The sequence below is a fragment of the Bos indicus x Bos taurus genome, chromosome 3 (assembly GCF_003369695.1).
Source record: "Bos indicus x Bos taurus breed Angus x Brahman F1 hybrid chromosome 3, Bos_hybrid_MaternalHap_v2.0, whole genome shotgun sequence".
Taxonomy (NCBI): Eukaryota; Metazoa; Chordata; class Mammalia; order Artiodactyla; family Bovidae; genus Bos; species Bos indicus x Bos taurus.
The window spans coordinates 99988343-100001973 of NC_040078.1; positions in this window are offsets into that span (position 1 = coordinate 99988343).

Consider the following 13631-nt stretch of genomic DNA (forward strand, 5'->3'; position numbering starts at 1 on the left):
ATTCCTTTGATCTGCACCTCAGCTCTCTGGGGCCAGTATCCTGTGCTTTCGGGCTTCCTTGGTGGTTCAGACAGTAAAGAATCAGCCTGCAGTGCAGGATACCTGAGTTGGATCCCTGGGTTGGGATGATCCCTTGGAGAATGGAATGGCAGCCGACTCCAGTATTCTTGCCTGGGAAATCCCATGGACAGAGGCACCTGGCGGACTACAACTCATGGGGTCACAAAGAGTCAGACAAGACTGAGCAACTTTCACTCACATCCTGTGCTTTTACATCCTGAGTTTCCTCAGGGTTCGCCTTACAGAGTGGCTGCAGTCTGATGGCTGCTGGATGGCAGACATTCTTTGTTTCCTCTATGAGTTCCCCCAGGGCTCACTACTTTCTGTGGTGGCTGCAAGTCTCCAATCGCTGATGACTGTGACATCTTTTGAAAAGACCCTGATGCTGGGAAAGATTGAGGGCAGGAGGAGAAGGGGGTGACAGAGAATGAGATGGTTAGATGGTGTCAGCAACTCAATAGACATGAGTTTGAGCAAACTCCAGGAGATAGTGAAGGACAGGAAAGCCTGGTGAGCTGCAGTCCAAATGAACAACAATGGCAGGCAGTATTCCATTTGTCATCCCTATTTTACAGATGAAGAAACTGCTTAGAGAAACTAAGTTTACACACCTTGAGAATGACCAGGATTTGAATTTAGAATCATTGTTTTTCAGTCACCATGCTGTGGTAAGGAGGGGCTGAGCTAAGTTTTGTGGGGCCTGAAGCTTTTTTAAGTACTTGTTTAGACCTTCTAAAGTTGCTGCTGCTGCTGCTGCTAAGTCGCTTCAGTCGTGTCTGACTCTGTGTGACCTCATAGATGGCAGCCCACCAGGCTCCCCCGTCCCTGGGATTCTCCAGGCAAGAACACTGGAGTGGGTTGCCATTTCCTTCTCTAATACATGAAAGTGAAAAATGAAAGTGAAGTCGCTCAGTCGTGTCTGACTCTTAACAACCCCGTGGACTGCAGCCTACCAGGCTCCTCCGTCCATAGGATTTTCCAGGCAAGAGTACTGGAGTAGGGTGCCATCACCGTCTCCGCTTCTAAAGTTAGGTACACATTAAAATTAGGTACTCAGGGCTTCCCTGGTGGCTCAGTGGTAATGAATCTGCCTGCCAGTGCAGGAGACACAGGTTCACTCCCTGGTCCAGGAAGATCCCATATGCTGCAGAACAACTAAGCCCAGGCTTCACAACTGCTGGGCCCACACTATGCAGCCTTAGAGCTGCAACCACTGAGCCTCTGTGCAGCAACTACTGAAGCCCAAGTGCTCTAGAGCCCATGCTCTGCAACAAGTCACCGCAATGAGAAGCCCACATACAACTAGAGAGTAGTCCACTCTCACTGCAACTAGAGAAAGCCACAGACCAAAGAAGACCCAGCAGAGCCAAAAAATAAATAAATAAAATTACGTTCTCAATGTTTGTTTTTAATGAAAAACAATGATAGAATCTTGGAAATGTAGGTCCCTTTCTTCTGAAACCTCTAGGCAATTTATCAGAAAGCCTTCTTTATGCAGTCTGGCTTCTCCCCAATTAGAACACTCTGATCCCTAATAACTTCCAGGACTCCAGGGTCTGTGCAGATGGTCCCTGAAGCTTACCTTTAGCTTTATGGTAAATCTGCCTCTGATGTTTGCCTGGAGTGGGACAGGGTATACTTGCTTATTGACTTTTTAATCATGTATTTTAATTTAAAGATAATTACCAAAAAAAGCTAAAAAGAAAGAAAGATAATTGCAGATTCATATGCAATTGTAAGAAATAATACTGAGATACTATGTACCCTTTATCCCATTTCCCTAATGGTAACATGTTGCAGAAGTGTAGTATGACATCGGGACCGGGATATTGACATAATGCAGTCACCATACAGAACATTTCCATCACCTGAGAATCCCTCATGTTGCCCTTTTATAGCCACTTCCCCTTCTCACTTCTACCCCTTCTTTAATCCCTGGTAACTAGTAATTTATTCTCCATTTCTATAGTTTTGTCATTTCAAAAATGTTATCTAAATGGAATCATATAATAGTAACTTTCTAAAATTGGATTTTTCACTCAGCATGATTCTCTAGAGATTTATCTAGATTGTTGAGCATATGCATATCATATCAATATTTCTTACTATTGCTGAGTAGGATTCTGTGATGCGGATGTACCTCAGTTTATTTAACTAGTCACATGTTAAGGACACCCAGGTTGTTTCCAGTGTTGGCTATTATAAACTGCCACAAGCATTCATTTGCAGATTTTTGTGTGAAAATGTCTTAATTCTCTGGGATAAATGCTCAGGGGTACAATTGCTAGGTTATAGAGTATTTGTATGTTTAGCTTTTTAAAAAACTCACAAATTGTTTTCCAGAATGACTGTAACATTTCACATTCCCAGCAGCAATGTATGAATGATCCAGTTTTTCCACATCCTTATACTTTTGGAGAAGGCAATGGCACCCCACTCCAGTACTCTTGCCTGGAAAATCCCATGGATAGAGGAGCCTGATAGGCTGCAATCCACGGGGTCTCGAAGTGTGACTGAGCGACTTCACTTTCATTTTTCACTTTCATTCATTGGAGAAGGAAATGGCAACCCACTCCAGTGTTCTTGCCTGGAGAATCCCAGGGGCGGGGAAGCCTGGTGGGCTGCCGTCTGTGGGGTCGCACAGAGTTGGACACGACTGAAGCGACTTAGCAGCATAAATTTGATGTTATCATTGTTTTTAACTTTAGCTGTTCTGGTAAGTGTCGAGTAATATCTTGTGATTTTAATTTGCATTTTCCTAATTGCTAATGACATTGAACATCTTTGCATGGATTTATTTGACATCTGTATATCTTAGTGAAATGTCTCTTCAATGTATTTTGTCCACTTTCTAATCAGATTGTTTTTTACTGCTGTTTTGAACATGCTTTATGTATTCTAAATAGTAGTTGTTTGTCAGATATGTGGTTTGCCAATATTTTTGTCCATTTTGTAGCTTATTTTTTCATCCTCTTAACAGAGTCTTTCACCAAACAAGCCTCCTTAATTTTGATGAAGTACAGTCTATCAGTTTTTCCTTTTTATGGATCATGATCTTGATGTCAACTCTAAGAACACTTGACCTGGGAACTCCTTGGTGGTTCAATGGTTAGAACTTGGCACTCTTACAGCCAGAGCCCAGGTTTGATCCCAGTCAGGGGAACTAAGATCCAGCAAGCTGCATGGCACTGTTCCCCCCAAAATGGTTAAAAACAGTAAGAAGAGGGGCTTCCCTGGCGGTTCAGTGGTTGAGACTTTGCCTTCCTATGTGGGGGGTGTGGGTAACACTTGATATAACCCTAGATCCCAAAGATTTTCTCTTAAGTTTTTTCATAAAACTTTTGAGCTTTATGTTTTGCATTCAAATATGTGATCCATTTTGAGTTAATTTTGTATATAATGTGTGATATATAAGTGGAGAGGCTAATTTCCTATCGATATTCAATTGCTCTAGAACCATGTTAAGAAGTGATGAAATGGGTCTTCCCTGGTGGTCCAGTGGTTAAGAATCCACCTTGCAATGCAGTGGACATGGGTTTGATCCATGGCTGGAGAACTAAGATCCCACATGCCACATGGCCTAAAAAATAAATAAACAAAAAGATTAAAGAAGATAATTTAGGTGATACAAACTTCATTTAACACTTCATGATCAGACAGTAGCCATCCATAAAACTGTTAATGGAGTAAAAGACAGATAAAGAGTAATAAACAGGAAGAGAAAAATAGAAAATACCTGATCGACTGGGACAACATAGTCAATCCTGCTTGGAGTGAGAAGGAGCAGAAATTAAGTATAGAGCCCAGAGTTGGCTTGGCATTTGGGGATGGCTGAGGATATAGAGATGTATGTTTCTGCTGAAGCAGAGTAATTACAGGGACGTGAAGGTTGTATAAATTTCCATGTCACCACAAGCAGAAGTGGCTCCTGCTTGTTGAATAGGCTATCTTTCCTTCTCTGAATTGTTTTTGTACTTCTGTCAAAATTTAGTTGGGTGTATTTGTGTGGATGCATTTCTGGGATTTCTATACTGTTCTGCTGATCTATTCCTTCATCAGTACTATACAGTCTTGGTAACTGTAGGTATATGTCTTGAAACTGGATAGACTGAACCACTTTATTTTCTTTTTCAAAGTTGTTTTACCTATTCTAATTTCTTTGCCTTTCTGTATAAATTTGAGGATAATCTTGTCTGTATTTACAAAAAAGTTGCTGTGATTTGGATAGAAATTTCATTAAACCTATTTACCAATTTGGAAAGAATTGATATGTTTACTGTATTGAACTTACTAATCCATGAACATAATATGTCTCTCCATTTGTTTAGATTTTCTTTTATTTCATTCATCAGCATTGGGTAGTTTTCAGTATACAAATCCTATACATTTTTTTTTTTCAAATTGACACCTAAGTTTTTTCTTTTAATGATTATTAATGATACTGTATTTTTATTTTTTATTTCCTCATGTTCATTGCTAGTATATTGAACTGAAATTGATTTTTGTATGTTTAGTGTGTATTCTGAGACCTTAAAGAACTAACTTATTAGTTCTAAGAGGCTTTTTGGTAGATTCCTTGGGATTTTCTATATAGGCAATCATGTCATCTGCATATAGGGACACTTTTATTTCTCTTTCTAATGTATTTGCCTTTTATTTACTTTTTCTACTTTATTGCACTGGCTAGAACGTCCCATAAAATGTTGAACAAGAGTGATAAAGGGAGATATTCTGTCTTGTTCCCTATCATGGGGGAAAATTATTATCCTTCACCATTATGTATAATGTTAGCTGTAAGTTTTTTGTTGATGTTCTTTAACAAATTGAGGAGCTCCCCATTTTTCTGGGAAGTTTTATCATAAACAGTTGTATTTTGTTAAAAGTTTTTTTCTGTATCAAATGATGTGATCATGTGATTTTGCTTCTTTAGCCTACGAATATGATAGGTTACATTAACTGATTTTTTTAAGTATATTTTCTAAAAATTAATTAATTTTTTATTTTTGGCTATGCTGAGTCTTTATTGCTGCACACGGGCCTTCTCTAGTTGCAGCAAGCAGTCTACTCCCTGGTTGTGGTTCGCAGGCTTCTCATTGTGGGAGCTTCTCTTGTTGCACATCATGAGCTCTCCAGCGCCAGCTCAGTAATTGTGGCCCATGGGCTCAGTAGTTGCGGCCCATGGGCTTAATTGCCCTGCAGCATGTGGAATCTTCTCTCACCAGGAATCGAACCCATGTCCCTTGCATTGGCAGGTTGATTCTTAACCACTGGGCCACCAGGGAAGTCCCATATCATTCTTAATATCCAGTATCTAACAAAAAATTGTTACTCAATTTTGAAATGTTACTCATAAGTCAGACAATAAAATCCTGCCCTACTGTGACACAGATGTTAAAATTAGCAGACAAGAATTTTAATGCACCTGTTATTAATAGTTTCAAAGACATAAAAATATGTGCAAATAAAATACCACTACATAGCTACTAAAATAGCTAAAATTAAAAAGAGTGACACTATATTAAAGTATTGGTGAGGATGTAGAGCCTTTTCATACTGTTCATGGGGTTCTCAAGGCAAGAATACTGAAGTGGTTTGCCATTCCCTTCTCCGGTGGACCAAGTTTTGTCAAAACTCTCCACCATGACCTGTCCTTCTTGAGACTTTATTTTTTTGTGCTCTAAAATCACTGCAGATGGTGACTGCCTATGAAACTAAAAGATGCTTGCTCCTTGGAAGAAAAGCTATGACCAACCTAGACAGCATATTAAAAAGCAGAGACATTACTTTGCCAACAAAGGTGGGTCTAGTCCAGTAGTTAGATATGGATATGAGAGTTGGACTATAAAGAAAGCTGAGCGCCAAAGAACTGATGCTTTTGAACTGTGGTGTTGGAGAAGACTCTTAAGAGTCCCTTGGACTGCAAGGAGATACAACCAGTCCATCCCAAAGGAGATCAGTCCTGGGTGTTCATTGGAAGGACTGATGTTGAAGCTGAGACTCCAATATTTTGGCTGCCTGATGCAAAGAAGTGACTCATTTGAAAAGATCCTGATGCTGGGAAAGATTGAAGACAGGAGGAGAAGGGGACAACAGAGGATGAGATGGTTGGATGGCATCACCGATTCAATGGACATGAGTTTGAGCAAGCTCTGGGAGTTAGTGATGGACAGGGAAGCCTGGCATGCTGCAGTCCATGGGGTTGCAAAGAGTCAGACATGACTAAGCAACTGAACTGACTGACTAAGGAAGCAGAGCAACCGGCACTCATATACTTTACTGATCGGAGTATAAAATGGTAAAAGCATTTTCAGAAAAGTGTTAGTGTTTCTTTTATAAAGTTACATACTTGCCTTATGACCCATTCATTCCACTCCTGTATTTATCCAAGAGAGGTATTTATTTGCGAAACAAATGTTTACAGAAAAGCTTGTACATGAATGTTCACAGAATCTTAATGAATAAGAGCTCCAAACTGGAAACAACACAAATGTCCATCAATAGGTGAATGGATTAACAAATTATGGTATATTCATATAATAGAAAACTACTCAGTAATAATAAGTAACAAACTTTGATACATAAAATACGTATGAATCTCAACACATATGATTCTGAACATAAAAAAAAGCTGCACATAAAAAAGTAGATGTTGTGTTATCCTACTTACATGAAATTCTAAAGCAGAAAATACTAATGTTTCTTGATACAAAGCAGATCAATGGTTGCTTGGGGCCAGGGCAGTAGAGACTGACTGCAAAGGAGGATCGGAGAAGGCAATGGCAACCCACTCCAGTACTCTTGCCTGGAGAATCCCACGGGCAAAGGAGCCTGGTAGGCTGTGGTCCATTGGCTTGCAAAGAGTCAGACACGACTGAGCGACTTCACTTTCACTTTTCACTTTCATGCATTGGAGAAGGAAATGGCAACCCACTCCAGTGTTCTTGCCTGGAGAATCCCAGGGATGGGGGAGCCTGGTGGGCTGCCGTCTATGGGGTCGCACAGAGTCGGACACGACTGAAGTGACTTAGCAGCAGCAGCAGCAAAGAAGCATGAAATAAATTTTTGAGGTGATGAAAATGTCCTATGTATTGATTGTAACAGTGATTATATGAGTGTATACATTTTCAAAACCCATCAGATTGTAACTTAAAATGCATTAATTTTCTATATGCAAATTATACTTCAATAAAGTTTATTTTCATTAAAAAGAGCAAAATAAATACAATTTCAGATAAATAAAAAGAATCATCACCATGAGATGTGTACTACAAGAAATGTTAGGCAAACTTCTTCAGACTAAAGAAAAATGACACCACATAATCCACAGAAAGGGAGATCACCAGAAATAATAAACATGTCTGTGTGGCAGGTAGAATAATGGCCCATCAAAGATGTCCCTGAGCTAAACTCCAGAGTCTATGAATATGATTACATGGCGGAGGAAAATTAAGACTGCAGACTGAATTAAGGTTGCTAATCAACTGACCTTGAGATGGTGAGATTATCCTGGATTATGTGACCCAATATAATCACAGATATCCTTGCAAGTGGAGGAGGGAGGCAGCAGAGTCAGCGTCAGAAAGCAGATGGCTTCTAGAACCTGGAAAAGGCAAGGAAACAGATTCTCCCCTAGATCCTCCAGAAAAGAATGCAACCCTTCCAGCACCTTGACTTTAGCTTAAGGAGACCCATTTCAAACCTCTGACCTCCAGAACTGTAAAGTAAGAAGTTTGCACTGTTTCACACCACCAAGTTTGGTGATAAATTTGTGTTGTTTTACAAACACTAAATTTGGTAATTTGTTACAGTGGCCACAAGAAAATAATACTGTGGTTTATTATAAAAGTCTGGCTTAAATTTTTTTTTCTTCTCTTAATCTCTTTAAAACTCATATAACATATTGAAGCAAACATTATAAACTATATTCTGGAATGTATAACTTATGTAGGTAAAGTACACCTGACTACAGTAATTCAAGGATCGGGCCAGAGGGGAAAAATGAAACTATCCTGTTGTAAGATTCCTGTTTTATATGAAGTAGTACAATAATTGTCTTATCACCCATGAAAGAAATGTGGTAAAATCTCCAATTATGATTATAGACTTTTTTTCCTTTAGTTCTACCAATTATTTTATTCATGTAATCTGAAAGCTCTTTTATTAGGTGCAAACATTTAAAATTTTTAAGTCTCTATGTATTGATCCTTTTAGCATTATAAAATGTCCCTCTTTTTCTCTGGCAATACTCCTTATCTTGACATTTATTTTGTCTGGTATTAATTTCCAACATTCCTTGGATCAGTGTTTGCATGCTATATTTTCCCCAACCTTTTAATTCCAATTTATTTTTATCTTTGTATTTAATTACATCTCTTGTAAAGAGCAATAGTTGAATCTTGCTTTTTTATTCAGTCTAGACAGTCTCTGTTTTTTAATTGCAGTTTAATTCACTTACATTTAATGTAATTATTAATAAGTTTGAACTTAAGACTGCCATTTGCTATTTGTTTTCTATTTGTCTCATCTGTTGATAGAACAAGTGGATAGAAATTCACCAGGGAGGTAGAAGACTTGACTAATACTATCAACCACCTAACCTAATTGACATTTATAGAACATTATATCTAACACTTGCAGAATGCATGTTATTTTCGAGGAGATATGGAACATTCACTTAGATAGGGCATCTTTTGGGCCATAAAAGAAGTCTCAATAAAATTTTAATTCATACAGAATATATTGTCTGGAATTTAATTATTGTTTAGTCACTAAGTCATGTCTGACTCTTTGAGACCCCATGAGCTGCAGCATACCAGGCTTCCCTGTCCTTCATGATCTCCCAGAGTTTGCTCACACCCATATGAATTGAATCAATGAAGCCATCCAACCATCTCATCCTCTGTTGACCCCTTCTTCTCCGGCCCTCAATCCTTCCCAGCATTAGGGTCTTTTCCAACGAGTTAGCTCTTCACATCAGGTGGCCAAACTAGTGGAGCTTCAGCATCAGTCCTGTCAATGAATATTCAGGGCTGATTTTCTTTAGGATTGACTGGTTTGATCTCCTTTCTGTCCAGGGGTCTTTCAAGTCTTTTCCAGCACCACAATTAGAAAGCATCAATTTTTCAGTGTTCAGCCTTCTTTATGGTCCAACTCTCACATCTGTATATAACTACTGAAAAAAACACAGCTTTGACTAGATGGACCTTTGTTGGCAAAGTTATATCTCTGCTTTTTAATATGCTATCTGGGTTTGTCATAGGTTTTCTTCCAAGGAGCAAGTGACTTTTACTTTCGTGGCTACAGTCACGTCCACAGTGATTTTGGAGTCCAATAAAATAAAGTCTGTCACTGTTTCCACTATTTCCCCATCTACTTGCCATGAAGTGATGGGACCGGATGCCATGATCCTAGATTTTTGAATATTGAATTTTAAGCCAGCTTTTTCACTCACCTCTTTCACCTTCATCAAGAGGCTCTTTTAATGAAGTTCCTTTTCACTTTCTGCCATTAGAGTGGTATCATCTGCATATTTGAGGTTGTTGATATTTCTTCTGGCAGTCTTGATTCCAGCTTGTGATTCATCCAGCTGGGCATTTCACATGATGTACTCTGCATATCGGAGAAGGCACTGGCGACCCACTCCAGTACTCTTGCCTAGAAAATCCCATGGATGGAGGAGCCTGGCAGGCTACAGTCCATGGGGTCGCTAAGAGAGTCGGACATGACTGGGCGACTTCACTTTCACTTTTCACTTTCATGCATTGGAGAAGGAGATGGCAACCCACTCCAGTGTTCTTGCCTGGAGAATCCCAGGGACGGAGGAGCCTGGAGGGCTGCCATCTCTGGGGTCGCACAGAGTCGGACATGACTGAAGCAACTTAGCAGCAGCAGCGGCACTCTGCATAAAAGTTAAATAAGCAGGGTGACAATACACAGACTTATGTACTCCTTTCCCAATTTTGAACCAGTCCGTTGTTCCATGTTCAGTTCTAACTATTATTTCTTGACCAGCATATAGGTTTCTCAGGAGACAGGTAAGGTGGTCTGATATTCTGATCCCCTTAAGAATTTTCCACAGTTTGTTGTGATCCACATAGTCAAAGGCTTTAGCATAGTCAATGAAGTAGAAGTATAAAAATAAACTTTCTAAAAAGCCCCCAAGTATTTTTGTAGTTAAGCAATATACTTCTAGTTAACTTATATAACTTAACTTCTGAACCAAAGAAGAAATAGCAAAGGAAATCAAAAAACAATTTTAACTGAATAATAATAAAATACAAGATATAAAAAATGTATGAGATGTAATAAGTAAAGCAGTGCTTAAAGAGAAATGTATAGCTATTTTTTAAAAAATAGAGGCTTACAATCAAGAATATAAGTTTCCATCCAAGAAGCTATAGAAAGATAAGCAAATTAAATGCAAATCAGAAGAAAAAAATAGTAAAAATTAGAGTTAAATTTGATGAAGAAGAAAACAAACAATAGAGAAAATTAATAAGGCCAAAATTTGGTGCTTTAGAAACATTAATAAAATGGATAAACTCTGAGCAAGAGTCTATTAATCAATAATAAAATGGAGCATCACAGACTATACATAGGAACAAAAGAGAAGTTGTCACTACAAATCCTAAGACGTCAAAGGATAAACAGTAAAGAACTTCTGGGAAGATGATGATTATGATGGCACGTATGTTTTCTTTTTCTTAATTAATCTATTTCTTTTTTACTGCATGGGGTCTTCATTGCTGCGCTCGGGCTTTCTCTGGTTGCAGTGAGCACAGGCTACTCTTTGTTGTGGTGCACAGGCTTCTAATTGTGGTGGCTTCTCTTGTGGAGCACAGGTTCCAGGATCATGGGCTTCGGTAGTTGCAGCACTTAGGCTCAGTAGTTGTGGCACCTGAGCTTAGTTGCTCAGTGGCATGAGGTATCTTTCCCAGACCAGGGATCGAACCCGGGTCCCCTGTGTTGGCAGGTGTGCTCCTAGCCAGGGAAATCCTGGCACATCATTTTTCAATCTCTTCAGATCCCCACATAAAAACTGACATGGCAGCTGGAGACTCAAAATTGTAAAAACATGCGCAACATTTACAACAAAATTTGGTGACAATTTATCTCCACAACCCTAAATTACAAGCAAGTGGGGACAAACCACCAAGAGCCACCAGACTATATGAGTTCAGCATCTGTACAGAAGAAAGAAGGAACCAAAGGGATGGTATCTGAGAGAATAAGAATATAGACTCCCTAAAGTGTCAAGAGGTGCTCACTGGAATCAAGAAAGGCCAATGAGAACAGTAAATGAAACTTAGGAGGGATCTGCAGTCTAAAATAGCAAGTGAAGGGACTTCCCTGGAGGTCCAGTGGCTAAGACTCCATGCTCCCAACGCAGGGGGCCCAGATTAAACCCTCGGTCAGGGAACTAGATCCTGCATGCCACAACTAAGACCTGGTGTATCCAAATAAATACATATTTTTAAAATTTACAAATAAAATAAAGTATCAGGTGAGTGCAAGGGGCCCACAGTGAGAAGGACTAAGTGGCTGGAGCAGGTCAGACACCTGTGAACCGTCAAAACCAGTCCATCTGGAGAAACTGCTGCTGCTGCTGCTGCTGCTGCTAAGTCGCTTCAGTCATGTCCAACTCTGTGCGACCCCATAGACGGCAGCCCACCAGGCTCCCCCGTCCCTGGGATTCTCCAGGCAAGAACACTGGAGTGGGTTGCCATTTCCTTCTCCAATGCATGAAAGTGAAAAGCGAAAGGGAAGTCACTCAGTTGTGTCCAACCCTCAGCGACCCCATGGACTGCAGCCCACCAGGCTCCGAGAAACTGCTAGGAGTAGAATAAAAATATAATAGGATAGGGACATCAGAGATGAAGAAATCAAAGATGGATACCAATCTAGAGCCAGGAAATCCCAGGAAACAAGTCAGACAAAACTAACAGAAGACGGAGTTCTCTGATGCTATAAAAGCTTTTCTGAATCCTGACTTATTCCTTAAGTTCAAGAAAACTAATTTCACAGAAAATGAATAGGAAAGTATCAAGGTCAAATGTCATATAAAGTTATTACCAAAAAACTGTAAGCATTACATTAGACACTGTGAAAGCACATCACAGAGATGTGCCACAAAGCAGATCAAAACTGCAACCTACTGTTTGAAAACAAACTAAAAGACACTAAGAAAACGATATGTGAAAGAACAACAAAAATCCCGATTAGAAAAACTCAGCTTTATTTCAGGCAAATAGCATTCAAATCCTTTGACCCAAATCTCTTGTCTCAACCTGTGTGCTAAAAAATTGACAGTGGTCCTAGTACCTTTCCATTTCCTTCTCTAGGGGATCTTCCCAACCCAGGGATCGAACCCAGGTCTCCCGCATTGTGGGCAGACGCTTTAACCTTTGAGCCACCAGGGAAGCCCTATAAAATCTAAACCCCAGCTAAAACTGGATTTTCCTTCTATCTTAAAATCTCTTTTAATTTTTTAATTTGGTGCCCCTACATTAAGCAAGCCAACACGCTTTTTTTTTTTAATCCAACCATTCTTGTCTGCTTCCAAGGCCATTTTGTATATCTTATGATGTTCCTACCTTCTTGGCCAATTATACCTACCCAAAGGCCCAAATTAGGTCTTCCTGAGAAATTCTTTCCAAACTTAACCTCTATCTCATTAAGGTGATATATTTATGTTTATGTATCTTGTTTTCAGCACCAAACTGTACAGTACTAAAATATATTGGCATCTGCTCACCAGCTCTCTATGCTGGACTCAAGAAAAAAATCAATTATTATCTAAGCCAGGGGATTCCAATCAACTGGTCAAGATTAAGATCTGATTAGTTGAAGCTACTGCTGTTCACACTGTTGAAAATTCATCTCTCTTTAAATACCTTTCCCAGGACTTCCCTGGTGATCCAGTGGCCAAGACTTTGTGCTGCCAACGCAGGGGGCCCAGGTTTGAATTCTTGTCGGGGAACTAGATCCCATATGCCGCAACTATAAGATCCCACATACTGCATCTACGACCCCATGCAGACATATAAACAAATATATATTTTTTAAAAAGATTACTTGTAGAACTAAAATTACATAAGGGCTAAGAAGAAAAGAGTATAGTATACCATGACTATATGCCCTCACAACGTAGATTCATTATAAATTTGTTTAATGAGGGGGTGAATGGCAAGTGCATTTGTAAAATACTTTAATGTTTTCAGTAATCATATTGGTGGTAGTATGTTGTGATTGAGATAGAAGAAAGGAGTAATTATGGAATATTCTAAATCTGTCATCTCCTGTGTCTTTTTTGTTTTGGCCACACCCCATTGTGGGATTTAGCTTCCTGGGCAGGGACTGAACCCAGGCCCTCAGCAGTGAGAGTGTGAAGTACTAACCAATGGACCACCTGGGAATTCCCTCCTGTGTCCTTGAAAACTAGGATTCTTAAGAAAGGAACTAGAGAAGAGATTAAGTAAAAGTTCTTTAATCTTTAATTTGAATTGAAAGTATTACTATGTACTTATGAATTATTTTAGTGTGTGTATGTACATGTGTGTGTATATATATAT